Below are 23,664 nucleotides of genomic sequence, written 5' to 3' on the forward strand. Positions count from 1 at the left end.
AACTATATATATATATATATATATATATATATATATATATATATATATATATATATATATATATATATGGTATAGAAGGGGTTGTCAAGGAGATATGATTTCAATTTATTTTTGAAGCTATTACTGCTGTCTGTCAGGCATTTTATTTCATCTGGTAATTTGTCGAAAATTTTTATAGCAGCATATTTTACCCCTTTCTGTGGCAAAGATAGGTTGACAGAGAGAGACAGGAGTGGGATGGGGACGGGGGGATTGAGTCAGAAGGCTTATGAACAGGGGGAGGAAGAGGGTGGGGCTACGGGTCTTAAAGGACCAATTAATTGACGTATTAAGGATTTGTTGTAGGCTCGAAATCGAGATTTCCATTGAATGCTATATTATCTTGTCGCACTTTTTATGTGCGAACTAACCTTCAGCAAATGATAGTGAAAAGAAGATACTATAGTACTTGAATAAGTGTACACTCATTCTGTATCAGAAACTGGGAAAGCAATTATCCGATGACATATCAATGAACCCCTATTTGTAAAAGGTCATCTATTAGGAGACCCGCCTACTTAATAAATTTCGTGGTTAATATTCCATCCGTTGCTATAGCAGTTTCTACATATAAAGTTTGTAGACGCATGGGTTACTGATTAGTAACTACGACGACGGCCGTTTCACGCGTCTTGTACCATATGAGAAATGACTTAAAGCACATTTGTTTCATAAACATCGTATATGGCAAGAGTTTTCCACACATTATATTACAACACCGAATTTCGATGGTTATAACTATCGTAGTTATATTCATGAAAATAAGTTGTCGTCTTTGATTTGTGAAATCCGTGAAGCCGCCGAAGTGGGCTATCTCAGTATTTTCATGGAAGTGTAAGGTCTTTGGTGGGAAGGCGGGAGCGAATTTCATGTAGTGTTTTGTGAAAAGTATGTGTGGTTGTTGTTCACTTTTGGCTGTGATTTGAAAAAGGATCGGTTGTTTCAAGACTGTTGAGGTGAGTGCGAAGAAATTTTCATTTGTGAATTAACTGTAGAAGAGATGTATGATAAACCTTTGGTTCTCATTCTTATGTTCTAAGAGAAATGTATTGTCAGCGATTGAATAAAGAATTTTTGTTTCTGGACAATCCATTGTAATTCAGCGCTACCATTTATCTCGTTGAACGTACAAGGAATTTATGTGTTGGTTTTGTCTTTTAACGTTTAGTGATCAAATGATTTTTTTGTCATTTACTCTCTTTGTTTTGTCGTGTAAGCATGCTGCATTTCATATATAGTATGGATGAGGATCCTGCTCAATCCTTAGCATGTAAACACTTCATTAGTTCCCTGTGGATTTATTTGCTTCTTCGGAAGGAAGTTGTTTACGATAGAAAACACGACCTCTTCGTATTGCCGTGTGATTGTCTATATTTAAGGATAGTATACCTTTTTTGTACTCCATGATAGTAGATAAGAAGTAACGAGAACAGCATTGTGAACTTTAAAAAGTGTTAAGACGCTTTTCAGTTGTTGGGAACCTACCTTTTGTTTAATAACTATTTGTTGGAGTTAACAACACTCAAATAATTGACTGAATGTTGCGAAGAATAGTGGCTTTGAGTTACTTTAGTTTTCTGTTTTATACCAAATAAAACAACCATCTAATCCCAGACACAGAGAGAGTTGGAGATTTAGCAGGGGGGCTGGGGGGAGACGACTGCTCATGACATTGTCCTGTAATAACCCTCATTGATTATTCGTATTACTGTTTTAAGTACTTCATATTGGTTCTGCCACATATAGATCTATATCAAACACACATGGCAGTTCTGTTTTTTGCAGAAAATGAATTTGTATCGCTTTACTGTATTAACAGGGTAGCTACATTCATTCAGTTCAGGTTTTGTGACAAAGGTCATACAGTCGTATTACCTTGCTCATTTGAGAAGACTGTCTCTGAAAGACATATCAAAACATTCTCGTGAAATTCCCGTACTTCCTTTTACCAGCATTTCATTTCCATGTCGTGTATAACTCAATTTTTTCCGAGAACATACAAGAGTGTGCAAATAGGGTTTGATATGGCCTAGCATTTTTTATAGTAATTACCGTATGCATCTGTTGGCGGTAAGGAGAAACACGGTTTATCGTTCTTTATATAGAAAATAGCTCTCTGTAAATGATTTCCGTAATTAAGTTCGTACAACTGCGAGTCCTTGGTGGCTGTGGGCGCAATCGATTTCTCGTCAGTACGTGTGAGTTGGGCGTACAAAAAGTTTATGAAAAGGCAGTCATTAGCGTGAGTCACGTGTATACATTAATTTTAATGTCGTAGTGAAATATGCACGCGTATAGTTTGTAGGGCGGTGAACCGCCTCAATAAAAACTGCTTGCTTCTTGGCGTCAGGAGTAGACCAGTGCCCCGATAACGGCGCATGCGCATTGGCTATTTCGTGTTGCGCTCAACGAAGTGGTTCGTTGCCCCTTCACTTGGAGTTTTGCTTGCGAGTGCGTACATGTGTGTGGTGTGGTGACAATTAAGCAGATGTTGACCTGGAAGACAAATCAATCAACAGCGAGATCGACGAACACCAGCAGCATATTTGACTAAGAATGTATGTTTGAATATGATTTGCTCATAAATAAGTGTTGTTAAAACTCATATATTACGTTTATAATGTATATAATACATTATATATTACTTTGTATTATCTTCTAAATTGAACATTACTTATAAAATTGTAACAATAATGTTACATATTTATCATACTGAATTAAATATTAATGAAATAATTCATAAGTTGTATAAACTACTTGTGTAGCAATTAGATAAAGAACTGAGTTACGAAATTTCTGCATTCAAAATTCTCATTGGTCTCATGTGCAACGTGGCCATATTGATTTACAAGTGAACCATAGACTTAGTGAATGAAAAGATGAGCATGGTGTAAGTGCTGAACAAGCACTTAGCATAGACGAATCGGTGTCTTTTTTTCATTTGTATGAAGATTTTTTGGACCATGAGGCTTTTATTGCAGAAATTTTCAACTTTATGCACTGTTTAGAAGAAATTGTAAGATATATTTAGTTTAACGTTGTTATCATTATGTACGCTAAAGATCTTATTTACGACTGTTACTGGAATTCACGCATTAAAACACTTCAACTATATCTCCGCTATCTAATGCCAGTCGTGGAGCTTCTGTAACAACGCACAGAGCAGCAGGTTTCGTTTGTGAATGCAGTGGCAGGAAACGGCCATATTGATTTTTAAGTGAACGATCGACTTAAATTGTCGACATCGGACAACTGCTAAGCCATCAGTGAGCATGTAACATAGATGAATCTTAGATTGTAAGACTAATATTTTGCTGAACGTTGTTGCCATTGTGTACGTTATAGGTCTTATTTACGACCGTTACTCGAATTCATGCATTAAAACATTTCGATAACCTCTACTCATTAATGCCAGTTATTGAGCCAATGTCACAGGACACAGAACTGTTTTTCATCATTCATAAATGCAGTTCGAGGAAACGTGAATTTTTCAATAATTATAGCGTAGTCTTCCACGATTTTTTTAGTGAGTTTAATTGTACAGACTGTTTTTTTGAGCTGATCCATCTGTGTTTTTCGATGTTGGTATCTTAGTCTAAAATGTGAATGTGTGTGCAGGTGCTCTAGCACTTGTTTATCTGTTGGTTCCCCTTGTAGATGGTTCCATATGCTAACGTGGAAACGGGATTTTTCATGGTTGTCTGCTAGAACAGGCGAAACAATATAAGCATCAAAACTAGAATGATGGATCAACTGTTTTCTTTACAATTTAAGTTTCACCCTATCAAATGTATTTAAACTGCTTGGGTTTGAAGTGTGAAATTAAATACAAAACCTTTCAGTTACCAGTCTTCAGTCTTCGTCATGAAGTATCATTTAAATCAACAATGTTGATGTAACACTGTTAAGAAGTATATAAAATTCACATTCAGCCAAGATTATGTTGCACAATACACATTGCTTCAGTCTTTGTTGGAAGCTATGTTGGGGAATCCCCTATTCATGCCTTACTGTATTTGTAACTGATTTTGTAGCAGTCAGTTACAATATGTATATAGAGCAGCATAAGTGTTTATTTTGGCTATTTGTGCTAGTATTTTCTTTTTAAAGCTTACCCGTAGTAGAGCTTAGTGCCTTGTCATTTGGGTGGTTGCTGGGATCATAATTTACTGATCAAAGTAGAGAAATGATTAACATATTGCATGCTGGACTTGAATTCTCCAGTTGCAGGATCCAAATCCCTGTCTGCTTATGTAGTTAGTTATTGTTCCCCAAAATCGTTTCATTTGAATGATGAAATGGTTTCGCCTCTAAGGCTATGAGGATCCCTTACGTACGTCAACAACACTGAGTGGATGTTCTTCCATCTACATGCAATTAATTTCATATATATGGACTGCTAGTGCCCACACTTTCATCCTTTATTATCTCATGTTTAAATTTTTGATACATTGCCAACTGAAAACCACAGTGTCACTGTATTTTGTCCCCCCCCCCCACTCTCTCTCTCTCTCTCTCTCTCTCTCTCTCTCTCTCTCTCTCTCTCTCTCTCTCTCTCTCTACTTGAGAGCTGGCTGCTGTGAAGCGGTTCTAGGTGCTTCAATCCGGAACCACGAGGCTGCTATGGTCGCAGGTTCGAATCCTGCTTCGGACATGGATGTGTGTGATGTCCTTAGGTTAGTTAGGTTTAAGTAATTCTAAGTTCTAATGGGACTGATGACCTCAGATGTTGAGTCCCATAGTGCTTAGAGCCATTTGAACCATTTCTCTACTTAAGTCTTGAAGAACACAAGGTTTTGTTTAGCTCTGCTATGCACTAATGGACCTTTACTGCAATGTCTGGTACAGCAGTTTTTCTTTGTTGTTAAGGAATTCATTTACAGCCAGCCAATTTTTCATTCAGAAATAGTTTTAAATCTAATTTTGTGAAATTTATTTTGTGCACAGTTACTTCAACTTTAATTTAGTCTGGTGATGTAATTTTATATTTCCCAAGTGAAAATAGTTTTGGTTTTGTTTTCAACAAATATTGTAGTTTTTGCCAAAAACACTGAGATCTCTTCTGATTTCTTCTGCCTTTGTAACTTGTTACCTGAAGTGAACTAAAGCTATCATTTTCATACATCTTTGTTGGCATTCTGTGAGAAGTGTCATAAGTAACTGGCACATAGTCTTAGTGATTTTAGTTGTTTTCAAGTGTAAATAATCACACTTCTTTGGTTTTACTGCTTTCCAAACATGTGTAGGATACACAGATAAACTAAAATGTGCCATTACAAGCCATGGAGAAATAGCCGCTGACAGCTGGATAATTCAAATCTTGGGGTGTGCACTGTTAGATCCGTGATATCTTAAGGTGAGGGGTGAATTAGGAATTTGGTTTGGAAGAGCTCAGAGTGACCTTACCCCCCCCCCCCCCCTCTCCCCTTTTTCTTAAAGGTTCATTAAATTACGAAGTCAACAAACTGCTAGATAAAATGATGAATAAGCATTGTAGGATTTATGCTGTTAAACTGTTAATAGGCATATTTGACTGAATATCTGTATATAAATCACAAAATGATTGCGCAGGGTGTTTTTTTCACCCATGAGGATTGTGAAAAGGAAATATTGGAGTGAAACGTTCTCCATGCAGTTTCTGCAGGACTCATTGTAATAACAGGCTCACTGTACCTCCTGAATATCGTAAGTGATGGTTAAAAAGGTACAGTTGAATGTATTGGATATAGACCTAGCAGTTTGTGTTTTTGATTTAGCTCTAAGCTTGTACCTACAACCTGTTGCCTTCTAGCATGAGCAGCTGGAGGTTAATGTTCTGTGGGGAATGTGTCCAGTTAGTCATTGCGATCACTAGGGCCCTCAGGGTAAAGGCAAAGTATGTTTTAAATTAAGGTTTTGTGACCTTGAACTACCAGTCTTTCCTTGTAATTGAAGACTGGATCTAGTTTTGTTCATGCAGGTTGGTTGTTCAGTTAACATATACATCGGATAATGTTCCTGTGGTACTGGGTTGTGAGCAGTTTAGCTGCAGTACTTTGCAGATTTACTAGCCACTGAATTCTGGTGATCTACAGAACTCAAAATAGCTCACTTACATCAATTAAAAGTTCATGCTACTAATGTAAAATTGCTGGCTTGGTTCTCTTTTCATTTATTCATATTTGACCTGTTTAACCATTTTTCAATATTATGTTGGAAGTATATCTAATCATTTAGATTATATTCATTACGCCATACACATCACATTTATTACATTACAATGGTGTGAGAAGGAAAAGGAAAAAAGACATTTGTTACACTTGATGATTAAATGAAAAAATAACACTTGGTGGCAAATAGGTTTTCACTCAAATGACAGTATTGTCAATTTTTCTCTGTTGTTGTATAGACTGTGCTGCCAGTCTTTTTACACTTCAGAGGTGTTAGAAAATAGTCTCTAACTTTCTGCATTGGCACATGGAATCCAAATACCTTCTGGCTATGAACTACTGATTATCAACTCATGTTGCATGCAAACATTTGACTATGTCAGCAAGACCTGATGACTAAATAGACAGTTGCTTTTTAGCAACATTCTGAAAAGATTTATACTGTTCAGAGTAACTGCTGTACAGAGCCAAGTCATTCCAGGTACAGACTGCAAGATTCTTCCCATGTCTACATTAATGGTGTTTGAGCTTATTGTCCTGGGGTTAAAACATGAATCTAAGGCTATGAAGACTAATTTATTTCGATGTGTGACTGAGCTGAGATTCTCATCAGAAGTTGCACTGAGCACTTCAGTCCCTCCTCCATTCATTTCTGCAAGAAGCACTTGCTCATTAATTAATTATCTATCATATTCTTTGATGAATATGGTCTCCACAAGAATCCAGTTCAATTTGTCATGTGACAACAAATTGACACTCAAAATACCTGCGTTAGGCAGCCATCTGTCATAACTGTGGAAAAATTTATTCATTTCTTCAGAATATTCTGCTGTGTAAGTTCCAGTGTGTTCAGGCTGGAACAGGAGTAAAGTTTGCATCTCTGTTACTTTCCTTCAGCAACTCCAAATACAAATGTTTCCTGTCACTGGTGTTCAAGAAGGCAACACATTTGTTCAAGTATCTAGCATTGCATCTCACTACTGCTTTCACATCACCATACAGTATATTGTATTTCTAAAGACCTCCTCTCCCCACCTCCTTACCCTCACCACACCCCCACTCCCACAAAAGAAAGCTGTGCAAACATAAGAAACTTTGTACTAGTAATAAAATTTTCTGTTTGTATCATGCTTTGATACTCAAAACAGTGAAAACACAACAGCCTTTTCAGTTAGTTGTCTCGTTGGCTAATACCTGGTGTACAAGTATGAAATGCAATTTTCTGTGGTCAAGAATGTGTTAAATTCAGAAGAATGATAGAGTGATTTAGTCAAAGTATGTCCCACTGTTTGTTATACATTTTTCCCATATTTTGGGCAATTTGTGAATACCAAGACAGTAAAAATTTTCCCCTTTTGCTGCGAACTGTTTGTCAAGCCCTTTTTTCACATCTTTGTACGAACCAAAGTGCTGCTTAGCAAGCGTGTGACCCATTGGTGCGAAAAGTGATAATTGGAAGGAGCCAAGTCTGGTGCATAAGTAGCATGGGGTACAACTTCCCAGCCGAGTGCTTCCAACATTCCGCTAACTGGTTTGGCCATAAGTTATGGAACATTGTCATCAATAAAAATTACTGTGTTACCTCTTTGTGTTGTGGCCTTTTTTGATCAGCAAATGGTTCCAATTGGTCAATTTCTGTTGGTAATGTGTAGTATTAAGTTTCCCCAGGTTTTAACAGCTCGTAGTAGACTAGACCCACCTGCTGCCACCAAACACAGAGCATTGTCTGTCAAAACGTTTCAGTCTTGCGGTCCATGTGGATGGTTTGCCTTGGTCTTCTCATGATTCTTTTGCACTTGGGATTCTCAAAATAAATCCACTTTTCATCCCCTGTAACTCTATAATGCAGAAAGACTCCATTTTTTACTGAGTGAGCAAAGTCTCTCGTGTTTTTGCACTTTTCCATTTGCCTGTCATTCAACTCATGTTGTACCCGTCTGCTGGTCTTCTGAATCATAGCTGATTGGAAACATTGACTAATGCCCAATTGCTTGGTGAGTTGTTTTTGTGTTTGCGAATCATCTTTGTTCAACATCGCTTCCAGTTCCACATCTTCATATTGTGGTGGTGGTTTTCATGGTCCTTGGTTGCAACATCAAATTCATCATTTTTGAAACACCAAAACCGTCATTTACATGCATCTTGCGACGGAGCATGTTCACCATAAGCTTCTTGAAATAATCGGTATGATTCAGCAGCAGTTTTTGTCAAATGAAAACAAAAAGTAATGCTGTCTGCCAGTGCTCCTCGTTTCCTATAAATTTCTACATATTGAACACAAATCTATGCACACACTTTTCCAACTTATCACTTGTGCACAAACTGACACTTAGGGATAACACAGCAGAATGATGCAGGATAGAATCTTTATAGCACAAACTGCATTGCTGTGACATCTGTCATCTGAACTCCGCATTTCATACTTTTACACCTGGTATAATGACATCTCTTTCTGCTAGCTTCCCCATTACATCATTTTTTTGCCATTGTTGTTTTGAAGGCACAATAGTTTTCCGTGTTGTATTTACACGAGGGTCGTTATCAGCACCAAAAAAGGGCAGTTATTTTAGTAGTTATCTAACTTGTTAAAATATTTGATACTGCTCTTGAGCAAAATACATTACTTTATTAAATACTTGGTTTTAACTGTTAGTAATTTGAAGATAAATGATATTTTTGTCACCAAAATGCTGCACATCTTCCTTGAATTCATTCATCAACTGTAGAAAATCTTCATCTTCCAGTTTTGTGGAACGGAATGTCGGCCATCAAAAATGTTCCCACTGGCCTTTGGGCCAGATATCCGCAGTAGCTTTCCTTCTTATTTGCAGCTTCAAAGCTGCATCTAAGCTTTATTGGGAGATGAGGCTGCTTTTATGCTTTTCACTCTGTACGAGTTTCAAAATAGCATCTGTTGTAGTATTTACAAAAAAAAATCTTTTATCAAGTGCATAAAACCATTCACTTTGAAATTCTCATGCTCTGTCAGCCCCATCACTGCAGGCTTTGGTTTCAGTTTTGAATTAGTTCAGTACACATACACATCAGAGTTCAGCATGTAATGACTGCAGACAGAATTTGTTCTCATTCAAGATTTTTTTTTTTAGAATTTGGGAGAAAACATCAATACTGGGGGAAGGATGGTGGGCATAGTTTGAACATCAGTGTGAAATAGGCATGTGGCTGAAAAGCATGTGGCAAGATGGATTGCAACTCGATAAGTACTTGTATAGATGAAACTTCCTGGAAGATTAAAAATGTGTGCCAGACCAAGACTCAAAATCAGTCACATGCTGGCACATGCTTTACTGATGAGCTACCGAAGTGTGACTTACAGCATCTCTTCATAGCTTTACTTTCAGCCATATCTCCTCTCCTGAGTTCCAAACTTCACAGAAGTTCTCCTGTAAAACTTGAAGGACTAATGCTCAAGGAAGAAAGGATATCACTGAAGCACACCTTGCCACAGTCTGAGGGGTTGTCTCCACAGTGAATTTTTACTCTGCAGGTGAGTGTACTGAAAACCTCTTGCCAGATTAAAACTGTGTGCTAGAGTACTGGCAGAAGTAAAGTTGTGAGGGGAGGTTCTGAGCTGTTTGGATAGCTCAGTCTCTAGACCACTTGGCTGCAAAAGGCAAAGGTCCAGGGTTCAAGTCCCAGGCCAGCAAACAATTCTAATCAGCTAGGAAGTTTCAAATCAGCACATATACTGCTGCAGAGTGAAAATTCATTCTAGAGAGTTTCAAATTTTTCTGTAAATGCAGGAATTGCAGATGACTTTTGAAAATATCAAAACTACTATGGCAATATTAAATAATTTCATGAATTACTACACATCATAAACTGAGTTTACACTGTGATAGATACTTAGTTTATCATGTTTTTACACATAAATTGAACACTGAAATGATTTGTATAATCGAAAGTCAGATCATGTAATATATTTGCATTTTCAGTTATTTTGCTTTTGTAAGAAAAACTGGATTATTGGTATTGAAACCTTCATTCAACCATGATTATCACAATATCATGCACATTATTGTTTAATCTCTGAGCTTAACAGCAAGCTGGCATGAAATGCTTTCAGTAACAACAACCATGTCACAAACATTGCTGCATATAGCCACCACAGCAGCTGCCTGGTTCATGCAGCTGTGCTGAGAGCTGTTCAGCAACAACAAAGGCTGGGTTTTGCGTGGAAATACTGCAAGTGGACGTCCACCAAGTGGCAACAGGTGGCCCTTTTGTGTGAGTCACTTTTTATTCTCCATTGGACAGCATGAAACATCTGAAAGCAAACACCTTGCAGCAATCGGAAGGGTTCAGGCTGGAGCGTATCCCCTGAGTGATCTCATCATTCTGGAAAGTACAGGGTATCAACACAAGTATGCACCTATTCTTAGAGCCCATGTCCCTCCCTACATGCAGCTTCTTTTTCCTCTGCACATTGGCACCTACAGGCAGGACAATGCAATGTGTCACAGCTTGCAGTGTATGTGCATGATTTGAAGAGCACCAGGCTCTGTGGGGGTCACCTCAATCAGGCTGTTTATGCCGTGAATCCTCAACAGAAATCTAGTGCAGCTGGCCATGATATTGGAGTCGGTACGGCTCCACATCCCTTTTGGTACCTTGTGAACCTCATTGATTGTTTTCATGCATGTCTTGCAGCAGTCTGCACTGCAAAAAGGTGGTCATTGAGGCTGTTGACAGGTGATCACATTAATGTAACTGGACAGTCAATCTATGAAAACAGTTTTGAAAAATGAACTGAATTTCCTTTGTCATGCTGATTCCTTTCAGTCACAGTTTCATTCTGAATGCTTGTATACGGCCTTTGAAATGTTACCGGCAGATCCTTAGCCTGAAGTGTCACGTTGATTAGATGGCTGGTTATGTTGGTAAGGTATGCGTGGTCACTTTTGCATGAAGACCAGTTGAGGAACACATGTACACACTTCATAAAGGTATCTATCCACATTTAAAAGAAAAAATAGTTGATTTAACAGCTAGCCCCTACGAAGCCACATCACCTTACTGTAATAAGGCAGCCTATTTTACTAGCTGCTGATATCTTCAAGAAAGGTCTCTAACAGATGCTTTGAAGTTCATGCTCTCATGTATTATTAATTGTATTCGTTGTAGAAACTATAGTCTGATTGAAATTACTTGATAGTTGACATCTCTCATGTTGGAGCTTGTTTTTCCCAGTCAGAACCCTAAACATCATGCCTGAATTGTTCGCCATTGTCAAACTGCCACATCAATTGGACAGTTCCATTCTTTCTTGATGTACAGGGTTAGCCAGTAAAACGGGAAGATTTAATTGAGTAACTAATTCTTTCAGAAAAATTTTTTTAATTTAATGGTTATAAATATAGAGTACAAAGGTAGCCATTTACTGTACAATAAGTGAAAAAAATTATTTTTTGAATACATCTGCCAAATGTCCTCCATTGGAATCTATGTACTCCTGCAGGACCTGGAAGTTTCCTATGACATTTTGCAGCATATTAACTGGTATTCCTTCAAATTTCGTCCCGAATTCATTGTTTTAGGGCTGGGATAGTTCTGGGTGGATCGTTTTGAAAAACTCTTCTTTTTAAGTAGCCCCATAGAAAAAAATCGTAGGTTGTCAAATCTGGAGAGTGAGAGGGTCAAGGGATATCTCCATTTCGGGAAATGACGCCACCTGGAAACAAAGCATTCACAGCAACTCTTGCAGTGAGGCTTATTGCCCCATCTTGTGGAACATTGTGTGTTCATTCACTGGAAAATGGGCGAGTTCCTGCATAAGAAAGTTCTGGATCATTGCAACGTAACACTCAGAGTTAAGTCGCAGCACTTTCTTTGATATCCTCAAAGAAAAATGGACCTATGATTCCTCTTGCTGACACTGCACACCAAACCGTCACTTTTTGAGCATGAAGAGGTGTTTCATGAAGTGCGCCAGGGTTTTCCTCCGACCAGTATCTGAAGTTTTGTTTATTAACAAAACCAGAGACGTGGAAATGCGCCTCATCGCTCATCCACATGTGGTTTACTTGGTCATCATTTTCTTGAAGTCTTCTGGCCATTTCCCCACAAAATTGTAATCGTTTCTGATAGTCACTTGGTTTGAGAGATTGCAAAATATGTATTTTGTATGGATGAACATGTAAATCTTGACGAAGAATCCTTCTCACCAAAGTGTTACTTATTCCAAAACGTAGAGCATGTTGTTTGGCAGATCGGCGTGGACTTCTGACATTGCCTGTTGAACAGCAGCGATGTTTTGAGGGGGGTTTTGCACTCCCACCTCGTTTTTTAGACGTTGATCCAGTTTGTTCAAGGTTGTTTATCCATGAACGAATTGCGTTATCCGAGGGAACAGGCATGTTGCGCAGTATGTTGAAATGGTGTCGAAAAGCACGTCGCGTTTTCACCAAACTCTCACCATTCGTATAATACGCTTTAACCGCGTAGCCGCAATGTTCACCCTTCCAATGATCCATCGCAACTAAATGGGGGGACATGCAGGTAGAATGGAGCTGGCACCATTACCCCCACCACTCACATTCCAGCTTTCAAGGCCATCTCCAGTCTGCTCGTTTCACTGGCTAACCCTGTATTTGTGTCCAAAATCATGGGTGTGGCACTTTTATTTTGTATTTCATCATACATGGGAACCACACCACAAACAATACACAATCTAACAATGCTAAGTAAATACACGTTTCATACATAGCAGAAATTAAACAGTATGAGGTGCATTCAAGTTCTAAGACCTCAGATTTTTTTTCTAATTAACTACTCACCCGGAATCGATGAAACTGGCGTTACTTCTCGACGTAATCGCCCTGCAGACGTACACATTTTTCACAACACTGACACCATGATTCCATGGCAGCGGCGAAGGCTTCTTTAGGAGTCTGTTTTGACCACTGGAAAATCGCGGAGGCAATAGCAGCACGGCTGGTGAATGTGCGGCCACGGAGAGTGTCCTTCATTGTTGGAAAAAGCCAAAAGTCACTAGGAGCCAGGTCAGGTGAGTAGGGAGCATGAGGAATCACTTCAAAGTTTTTATCACAAAGAAACTTGCATAACGTTAGCTCGATGTGCGGGTGCGTTGACTTGGTGAAACAGCACATGCACAGCCCTTCCCAGGCGTTTTTGTTGCAGTGCAGGAAGGAATTTGTTCTTCAAAACCTTTTCGTAGGATGCACCTGTTACCGTAGTGCCCTTTGGAATGCAATGGGTAAGGATTACGCCCTCGCTGTCGCCGAACATGGACACCACCATTTTTTCAGCACTGGCGGTTACCCGAAATTTTTTTGGTGGCGGTGAATCTGTGTGCTTCCATTGAGCTGACTGGCGCTTTGTTTCTGGATTGAAAAATGGCATCCACGTCTCATCCATTGTCACAACCGACGAAAAGAAAGTCCCATTCATGCTGTCGTTGCGTGTCAACGTTGCTTGGCAACATGCCACACGGGCAGCCATGTGGTCGTCGGTCAGCATTCATGGCACCCACCTGGATGACTCTTTTCGCATTTTCAAGTCGTCATGCAGGATTGTGTGCACAGAACCCACAGAAATACCAACTCTGGAGGCGATCTGTTCAACAGTCATTTGGCGATCCCCCAAAACAATTCTCTCCACTTTCTCGATCATGTCATCAGACCGGCTTGTGCGAGCCCGAGGTTGTTTCGGTTTGTTGTCACACGATGTTCTGCCTTCATTAAACTGTCGCACCCACGAACGCACTTTCGACACATCCATAACTCCATCACCACATGTCTTCTTCAACTGTCGATGAATTTCATTTGGTTTCACACCACGCAAATTCAGAAAACGAATGATTGCACACTGTTCAAGTAAGGAAAACGTCGCCATTTTAAGTATTTAAAACAGCTCTCATTCTCGCCGCTGGCGGTAAAATTCCATCTGCCATATGGTGCTGCCATCTCTGGGATGTATTGACAATGAACGCGGCCTCATTTTAATACAATGTGCATGTTTCTATCTCTTTCCAGTCCGGAGAAAAAAAAAAATCGGAGGCCTTAGAACTTGAATGCACCTCATACAGGATATTTCACACAAGAAATGATTCAGTGTCATGTAAGAGGTTATCATAATCAAAGAGATTGGCTTACATTACATAAGCTCGCAGTTCATCATCGTGACTAGGTGATCACAGTCAAACACACACAAACTTGATTCACTGTTGCGCTTTTGCGCAATTGTTGACATATTAGCCTGCCGTACTGAAGGACATAGGTTCGAACCTCAATTGCCACGAAATGTTATTTCTTAATATAATCAGAGGAGTTTATCGTTTTTATTCAGTTAGTTCAAATGTATATTTTCTTATTCAGTGCCATTTCATTTTCATCATCGTATTGCCTTTTTTACACTCCTGGAAATTGAGATAAGAACACCGTGAATTCATTGTCCCGGGAAGGGGAAACTTTATTGACACATTCCTGGGGTCAGATACATCACATGATCACACTGACAGAACCACAGGCAACAAAGCATGCACAATGCCGGCACTAGTACAGTGTACATCCACCTTTTGCAGCAATGCAGGCCGCTATTCTCCCATGGAGACGATCGTAGAGATGCTGGATGTAGTCCTGTGGAACGGCTTGCCATGCCATTTCCACCTGGCGCCTCAGTTGGACCAGCGTTCTTGCTGGACGTGCAGACCGCGTGAGACGACGCTTCATCCAGTCCCAAACATGCTCAATGGGGGACAGATCCGGAGATCTTGCTGGCCAGGGTAGTTGACTTACACCTTCTAGAGCACGTTGGGTGGCACGGGATACATGCAGACGTGCATTGTCCTGTTGGAACAGCAAGTTCCCTTGCCGGTCTAGGAATGGTAGAATGATGGGTTCGATGACGGTTTGGATGTACCGTGCACTATTCAGTGTCCCCTCGATGATCACCAGTGGTGTACGGCCAGTGTAGGAGATCGCTCCCCACACCATGATGCCGGGTGTTGGCCCTGTGTGCCTCGGTCGTATGCAGTCCTGATTGTGGCGCTCACCTGCACGGCGCCAAACACGCATACGACCATCATTGGCACCAAGGCAGAAGCGACTCTCATCGCTGAAGACGACACGTCTCCATTTGTCCCTCCATTCACGCCTGTCGCGACACCACTGGATGCGGGCTGCACGATGTTGGGGTGTGAGCGGAAGACGGCCTAACGGTGTGCGGGACCGTAGCCCAGCTTCATGGAGACGGTTGCGAATGGTCCTTGCTGATACCCCAGGAGCAACAGTGTCCCTAATTTGCTGGGAAGTGGCGGTGCGGTCCCCTACGGCACTGCGTAGGATCCTACGGTCTTGGCGTGCATCCGTGCGTTGCTGCGGTCCGGTCCCAGGTCAACGGGCACGTGCACCTTCCGCCGACCACTGGCGACAACATCGATGTACTGTGGAGACCTCACGCCCCACGTGTTGAGCAATTCGGCGGTACGTCCACCCGGCCTCCTGCATGCCCACTATACGCCCTCGCTCAAAGTCCGTCAACTGCACATGCGGTTCACGTCCACACTGTCGCGGCATGCTACCAGTGTTAAAGACTGCGATGGAGCTCCGTATGCCACGGCAAACTGGCTGACACTGACGGCGGCGGTGCACAAATGCTGCGCAGCTAGCGCCATTCGACGGCCAACACCGCGGTTCCTGGTGTGTCCGCTGTGCCGTGCGTGTGATCATTGCTTGTACAGCCCTCTCGCAGTGTCCGGAGCAAGTATGGTGGGTCTGACACACCGGTGTCAGTGTGTTCTTTTTTCCATTTCCAGGAGTGTATTTGTTAACATTATATCTGTCATACATTTTTTGTCCCGAGTTCGCATATGTCTTCTGAAATCTGCAACCAAGTGGCAACAAGGACTACCCGTTGGTTGTGCTAATGCAGCACCTCTTGTAGCCAGTGAGATGATAGTTTCAGGTAACCAGTGATAGCAGGAAATTAGCATGCTTTTAGCGCTGAAACTAATCTTCTTCTCTCTTGAGTTTGTTAGTGAAGGTGAACTGTAATAGCCGCAAACAAACAAATCGTGATTTTAGCTCTGCTGCGGATTATTGACCACTACTTTCTTGGATACATTGCACATCACGAGGTTGTGGTTAGCTTAGGACACTAGTTTAAATTCAGGGCTACAGAATGCGTTTCCTGTGCAGCTCACTTATTGGTCACTTGAATTGGCTGCCGACATAGCATCTCGCATTTCCAACATACCTATAGTGTGTTTAAAATAAGTTGCGACTTTTGGCAGTTCAGTACGGAGCGAGTGTAGTGCAGCATAGTTGCCAGCGTGTGCTGCATGCATCAGCAGGTGATCACAGCATAATGCCAGTCCTATTCAGTGCAGAACCTGCAGGGTAGCTAGACTGTGTAAACAGCAAGCTGGCCAATCTGCTATCATTCTAAAACGTCTTTAAAGAAACTGTCAGGTAATAAATTCTCATTCTCGCACATTTTATAGTTTAATTCGTTAGTTTCGTGATGATGACAGCCTATCATTTCGTTAATGGTCATAGTCATTGCGATGTTTTGATTATTGGTAACTTAATGCAAGAAATTCTTAGTTTGTAGCGAAAAACAGGTGTCGCTATGAGTTTGTGTTTGGTTCGTGATAGGTTGTGTTGCTGTGGATTAAATGTAGGTAATATATTGAATTATTCCTTAAACTTGGAAGGATGCAGCTGTCTGTATCCAATCTCGAGAAAATAGAATGTATGTAAAGTGATCCATCAGGAATTCGTGTGTCAGTGAAAAAACTAAAATATTCGTAAATTCTTCGTATCTTATAAATGTTTAGAATTATCGAATCAAGATTTTGGCAAATGACAGTGTGCAAAGACGAGAGTTTTTTGCCTTGTGATTAATATGCGAAACTTCCATATCTATCGCGATATTAAAAAAACTACGGATTGTTCAATCAAATAATGTAATTATTGAGGTCCACCGATAGCTGGTGAAACGAGAATAGCTGTGGGGTTTGTAACAATAAACTGATGAAGTTACGCGTTTATTTTTATAATGAGTATGAGCTGTTTCGTAATCTATTGATCTGACTTGCAATAAGTTGTTAGTTTAATAATACACTATTTCAGGATTCTGTCGCAATATCAACTGCATTACAACGTTGAGATGAATATTTATAAACTCTGCTGTGTTCTGACAAAATAAGCAGATTTTAACATATCAACTAGAGAATTGCGTATTCCTCAGAGCTCGTCACAGTCCTTCATGAAGGCCTTCTCAACTACCTTCCTGGTATGGCTGACGTCTCAAAGACCAGTCCTGTCGTGTAATATTTGCAGTGGCTTCTTTTGAAAACATTTGAACCTCAGTGAGCATATTTTTCTTCCTATTTTTTGCCACATTGCTTTTAACCTAGGACCATATATTCTGTCGGATTTAAATGAGCGTGATATGGAGGAAGCCTAATTAAACTATGCCCTTTACTGTTAGCCAGTCCGTCGACCTGTTAGTGTCGAGTTTTGACTTGTACAACACTAAAAGTTCCATTAACTTAAAATTATACACGCCGTGTTAAGCTTTCTCATGGAACATTCTTTGTACCCAGAGCGAAATATCAGTTTCCCTTCTTCCATTGCACTGTTGGAGCTAAATGCATCACAACATAGTGCAATGGCGTTTTGTCTAGTACTACTGTCGAATTCCCAGGCATGTTTTGTGGCAGCACTTAGTATTCTCAGCTGATGAACGTGTTCTTGGACGACGCTTTTATCGCAAATCTCGTATTCAAATGTGCTGCACCGTTGTTACTAATGCGCAGCCAACAAAAACACTTGTTCACAATATCTGACGGCTACAGAACATTTCATTGCGAGAGAATACGACTTTACAATGAGAGCTGACAAACGATGATGCATCTAATGTATGTCACCAGGTGTTATTATTTATTCATGGTGTGGTAAGCAGGGGGCACTTTATCAGCCAAACGGCGGCATGGTAGGGAGAGCCGGCTCGCCGTTGGTGTTACCTGGGCAACGGTGGCTCGCTCCCTCCAGTCAGCCAAACGTCAAAAGTCGCAAATAATTTTAAATGCACTATAGTGGTGCCCATTTCCAACGTTGCTCCATGTTACCCATTAACACCATTTGTGAAGTTACTTGCCCTCTTTTTTGGTTTATCTATAACTGAGGGGTAGCTGGCGGCCGATGTGGCAACACTGTAGCGGCAAGTGACAGACGTCAGCTTTGAAGTAATTTTAAATGGAAAGTACACTCAGAGAACGTCTCTGGTTTTATGATTATGAAATTTTTTGTTAGAGTGTAGTCAGGTCTGATAGTAAACTTTTTTCCTACACCTCCTTGATAGTTACTAGCGATGTCTTCAATGCTGTTACCATGACCAGGGCATCTTCACAACCTCAGGTTCCGAGTTATGTGTCTGATGAAAATGGCTGATTACTCAATAACACTCTGCAAAGATTTATAAGCCGACTGCACGTTGTCTGCCACATTGTGTATGCGACACATGATTGACATATTTGATAATGGCACCTTGCAAAACTGAAGTTTTCTCTGCATTCTCACTGCCTGCCACAACCCTCACCACTGCTTCATCCCCTCACTCACTCCCCACATCATACCCCATTCTGTTCCCTCCACCACTCCCTCCCCTACCTACACAACCTCCCACTCCAACCCTCTCCATCGCTCTCTTCCCACAATGCCATCCCTTCCTCACAACCTTCCCTCCCTCACTCCCCCTTCCACCAGTACCCCTTCACCTGCTCCCCCTCCCCCCTTCGCCCACTCTCTGCTCTGTCCCCCTTTCACCACTCCCCACCCCATACCCTGCTCCCTTGACCACTCCCCACCCCATACCCTGCTCCCTTGACCACTCCCCACCCCATACCCTGCTCCCTTGACCACTCCCCACCCCATACCCTGCTCCCTTGACCACTCCCCACCCCCATACCCTGCCCCCTTGACCACTCCCCATCCCCATACCCTGCCCCCCCACCCTCAGTCCTCCTGTGTCTCACCCACATCCGGTCCTTCTCCCCCACATGCTTACCCCCAACACTCCCACTTAATCCCAATCACCTGCATCTCACGTAACTCCATCTGACCCAACCTTTCTGTCACCTACCCCTCTCTCATTCTCCTTCATCCTATCATTGTCCTCACTCTACCTGTCTGGCAGTGCCTCCTATGGCACTGTGAACACCTCTCCCCTATGCCATTGTCCCCATTCTTCCCCATCTGGCAGTGGCCACACCTCTCCCCGACTGGCACTGCTTGGCAGTGTCCACCCCTCTCCCCGACTGGCACTGCTTGGCAGTGTCCACCCCTCTCCCCGACTGGCACTGCTTGGCAGTGTCCACCCCTCTCCCCGACTGGCACTGCTTGGCAGTGTCCACCCCTCTCCCCGACTGGCACTGCTTGGCAGTGTCCACCCCTCTCCCCGCAACACTGTGCGACAGTATCCGTGCCACTCTTCAGTCATCATCCATCCACCTCCACTGTACCCACTCCTCACTGTTCTCTTCATGCACACTTGTTTCCTCTGCACCATCTGCCTGTCTGAACTCCACCCATGTACCCAATCAGCTCTGCCCCACGCCCTCTCTGTCCTTGACTCTCCACCTAATGCCCTGTTACATCCTTGCCCCCTTGCTCTCCATACCCACAAAAACTCCTCCCGTCACATACCCATCCACACTCATCCTCCTCCTACCATTACATTTTTTTACTTGCTTCTTGCCCTCTGCCTCACTGTATGTCAACCCATCCTGGCTCTACCTTAAATCACCCCACTCACATATCACATATGCCACCCTCACATATCACATCCATTACACCTCTCTCTCCCCCTTGATCGTTCTCATTTCTCCCTCTGTGTTGTTTTCCTTCATCCCTACTTTTTAACTCATATCCCCTTCACCCCCTCAAACCTCCACACACCTACTCTGACCCCACACTGATGCCCTCCCACACACAATGATGCCTTCCCACCCTCACCAAGTGCGCGCGCAACACACACACACACACACACACACACACACACACACACACACACCTCCACTGTCCTTCTCCACCACCCACCCCCATCCCCACATGCCTCCCACCCACTGATTGCTTCCCCACAAGACTCCCATACCACCGCCACCTCTACACCCTCCATACCCAAATCCCACAATACTTAAACCCAAACCCCACCATACCAATCCTCTCACCTAGCTCCCTACCTAAGTTCTGTTTACCCCAATCCCACCTTTGCCCCCTGCAACACCGTACCCCATCCCCCCCTCTACCCCCGCAATGCTCTACCCCCTCCCACCCCGCTACCCCCAGCAACGCTCTACCCCCTTACACCCCTCTACCCCCTTACACCCCTCTACCCCCTTACACCACTCTACCCCCTTACACCACTCTACCCTCTTACACCCCTCTACCCCCGCAATGCTCTACCACCATCCCCCTCTACCCCACACAACACTGTCGGTCCAAACCCCTCCCCACCGAACCCCTCACCATCCTCCCTATCTTTCCTAGACACACCCTTCCCTCCTACCCCTCCCTTCCTAACCCTCCCCTACCTCTCCCTTCGTAACCCTCCCCTACCACTCCCCACATACCCCTCCCCTACAACCACTCCCCACATACCCCTCCCCTCCTACACCCCCTTAGCTCCAACACCCTCTTCTCCTCCCTCTCTGTGCTCTTCCCCCTACCTCTCTGTGCTCTTCCCCCTACCTCTGTGCTCTTCCCCCTACCTCTCTGTGCTCTTCCCCCTACCTCTCTGTGCTCTTCCCCCTACCTCTCTGTGCTCTTCCCCCTACCTCTCTGTGCTCTTCCCCCTACCTCTCTGTGCTCTTCCCCCTCCCTCTCTGTGCTCTTCCCCCTCCCTCTCTGTGCTCTTCCCCCTCCCTCTCTGTGCTCTTCCCCCTCCCTCTCTGTGCTCTTCCCCCTCCCTCTCTGTGCTCTTCCCCCTCCCTCTCTGTGCTCTTCCCCCTCCCTCTCTGTGCTCTTCCCCCTCCCTCTCTGTGCTCTTCCCCCTCCCTCTCTGTGCTCTTCCCCCTCCCTCTCTGTGCTCTTCCCCCTCCCTCTCTGTGCTCTTCCCCCTCCCTCTCTGTGCTCTTCCCCCTCCCTCTCTGTGCTCTTCCCCCTCCCTCTCTGTGCTCTTCCCCCTCCCTCTCTGTGCTCCTCCCCCCTCTCTCTGTGCTCCTCCCCCCTCTCTCTGTGCTCTTCCCCCTTCTCTCTGTGCTCTTCCTCCCTCTCTCTGTGCTCTTCCTCCCTCTCTCTGTGCTCTTCCCCCCTCTCTCTGTGCTCTTCCCCCCTCTCTCTGTGCGCCTTCCCCCTCTCTCTCTCTGTGCGCCTTCCCCCCCTCTCTCTCTGTGCTCCTCCCCCCTCTCTCTGTCTGTGCTCCTCCCCCCTTCTCTCTCTGTGCTCCTCCCCCCTTCTCTCTCTGTGCTCCTCCCCCCTTCTCTCTCTGTGCTCCTCCCACCACTCTCTCTCTCTCTCTGTGCTCCTCCCACCCTCTCTCTCTCTGTGCTCCTCCCACCCTCTCTCTCTCTGTGCTCCTCCCACCCTCTCTCTCTCTGTGCTCCTCCCACCCTCTCTCTCTCTCTCTCTCTCTGTGCTCCTCCCCCCCTCTCTCTCTGTGCTCCTCCCACCCTCTCTCTCTCTCTCTGTGCTCCTCCCCCCCTCTCTCTCTGTGCTCCTCCCACCCTCTCTCTCTCTCTCTCTCTGTGCTCCTCCCACCCTCTCTCTCTCTCTGTGCTCCTCCCCCCTCTCTCTCTGTGCTCCTCCCCCCTCTCTCTCTGTGCTCCTCCCCCCTCTCTCTCTGTGCTCCTCCCCCTCTCTCTCTGTGCTCCTCCCCCCTCTCTCTCTGTGCTCCTCCCCCCTCTCTCTCTGTGCTCCTCCCCCCTCTCTCTCTGTGCTCCTCCCCCCTCTCTCTCTGTGCTCCTCCCCCCTCTCTCTCTGTGCTCCTCCCCCCTCTCTGTGCTCCTCCCCCTCTCTCTCTCTGTGCTCCCCCCCTCTCTCTCTCTGTGTGCTCCTCCCCCCTCTCTCTCTGTGTGCTCCTCCCCCCTCTCTCTCTCTGTGCTCCTCCCCCCCCTCTCTCTCTCTGTGCTCCTCCCCCCCCTCTCTCTCTCTGTGCTCCTCCCCCCTCTCTCTCTGTGCTCCTCCCCCCTCTCTCTCTCTGTGCTCCTCCCCCCTCTCTCTCTCTGTGCTCCTCCCCCCTCTCTCTCTCTGTGCTCCTCCCCCCCTCTCTCTCTCTGTGCTCCTCCCCCCTCTCTCTCTCTGTGCTCCTCCCCCCCCTCTCTCTCTGTGCTCCTCCCCCCTCTCTCTCTCTGTGCTCCTCCCCCCTCTCTCTCTCTGTGCTCCTCCCCCCCTCTCTCTCTGTGCTCCTCCCCCCCTCTCTCTCTCTGTGCTCCTCCCCCCTCTCTCTCTCTGTGCTCCTCCCCCCCTCTCTCTCTGTGCTCCTCCCCCCTCTCTCTCTCTGTGCTCTTCCCCCCCTCTCTCTCTCTGTGCTCCTCCCCTCTCTCTCTCTCTCTCTCTGTGCTCCTCCCCTCTCTCTCTCTCTCTCTCTGTGCTCCTCCCCCCCCTCTCTCTCTGTGCTCCTCCCCCCTCTCTCTCTGTGCTCCTCCCCCCTCTCTCTCTGTGCTCCTCCCCCCTCTCTCTCTGTGCTGCTCCCCCCTCTCCGTGCTGCTCCCCCCTCTCCGTGCTGCTCCCCCCCTCTCCGTGCTGCTCCCCCCCTCTCCGTGCTGCTCCCCCCCTCTCCGTGCTGCTCGCCCCCTCTCCGTGCTGCTCGCCCCCCTCTCCGTGCTGCTCGCCCCCTCTCCGTGCTGCTCCCCCCCTCTCCGTGCTGCTCCCCCCTCTCCGTGCTGCTCCCCCCTCTATGTGCTGCTCCCCACTCTCAGCGCCCCTCCCCCCCTTGCTGTGCTCCTGCCTTTCTCCCTCCTCCTCTACCCCTCTTCCTCTGTTGCTCTCTCACTCTAAGCCCTCTTCCGTCCCCCCTCTCCCTCTAAGCCCCCCTCCCTCCCCCTCTCGCTCTAAGCCCCCCTCCCTCCCCCAACCCTCAAAGTCCCCCTCCCTCCCCCATCCCTCTACGCCCCCTCCCTCCCCCCTCCCTCCCCCTAACCCTCAAAGTCCCCCTCCCTCCCCCATCCCTCTACGCCCCCTCCCTCCCCCCTCCCTCCCCCATCCCTCTACGCCCCCCTTCCCCTCTCGCTCAACGCCCCCTCCCTCCTCCATCCCTCTACGCCCCCTTCCCCTCTCGCTCAACGCCCCCTCCCTCCCCATCCCTCTACGCCCCCCTTCCCCTCTCGGTCAACGCCCCCTCCCTCCCCCCTCTCCCCCCTCTCACTCTACACCCGCCTCCCTTTCCACTCTATGCCTATCCCCCCACCACTCACATGTCCCTCCACTCGCCTCTGCCCTCCCCACCCTCCACTCCCCTCCCCCCTCCCCACCCTCCTCTCCCCTCCCCCCTC

The 23,664-nt window shown here is 44.9% G+C and overlaps 1 protein-coding gene across 1 annotated transcript in view; it reads left to right on the top strand.

The window, feature by feature from the left end:
* Positions 1-908: 908 nt before the first annotated feature.
* LOC126186284 (uncharacterized) overlaps positions 909-23,664 on the top strand; it is a 283,858-nt gene continuing 261,102 nt past the window's right edge. The window contains exon 1 of the mRNA XM_049928197.1: positions 909-995. The gene's annotated coding sequence lies outside the window, so the exon portion shown is untranslated. The remainder of the gene's footprint in view (positions 996-23,664) is intronic.

The sequence above is a fragment of the Schistocerca cancellata genome, chromosome 1, assembly GCF_023864275.1.
Source record: "Schistocerca cancellata isolate TAMUIC-IGC-003103 chromosome 1, iqSchCanc2.1, whole genome shotgun sequence".
Lineage (NCBI taxonomy): Eukaryota > Metazoa > Arthropoda > Insecta > Orthoptera > Acrididae > Schistocerca > Schistocerca cancellata.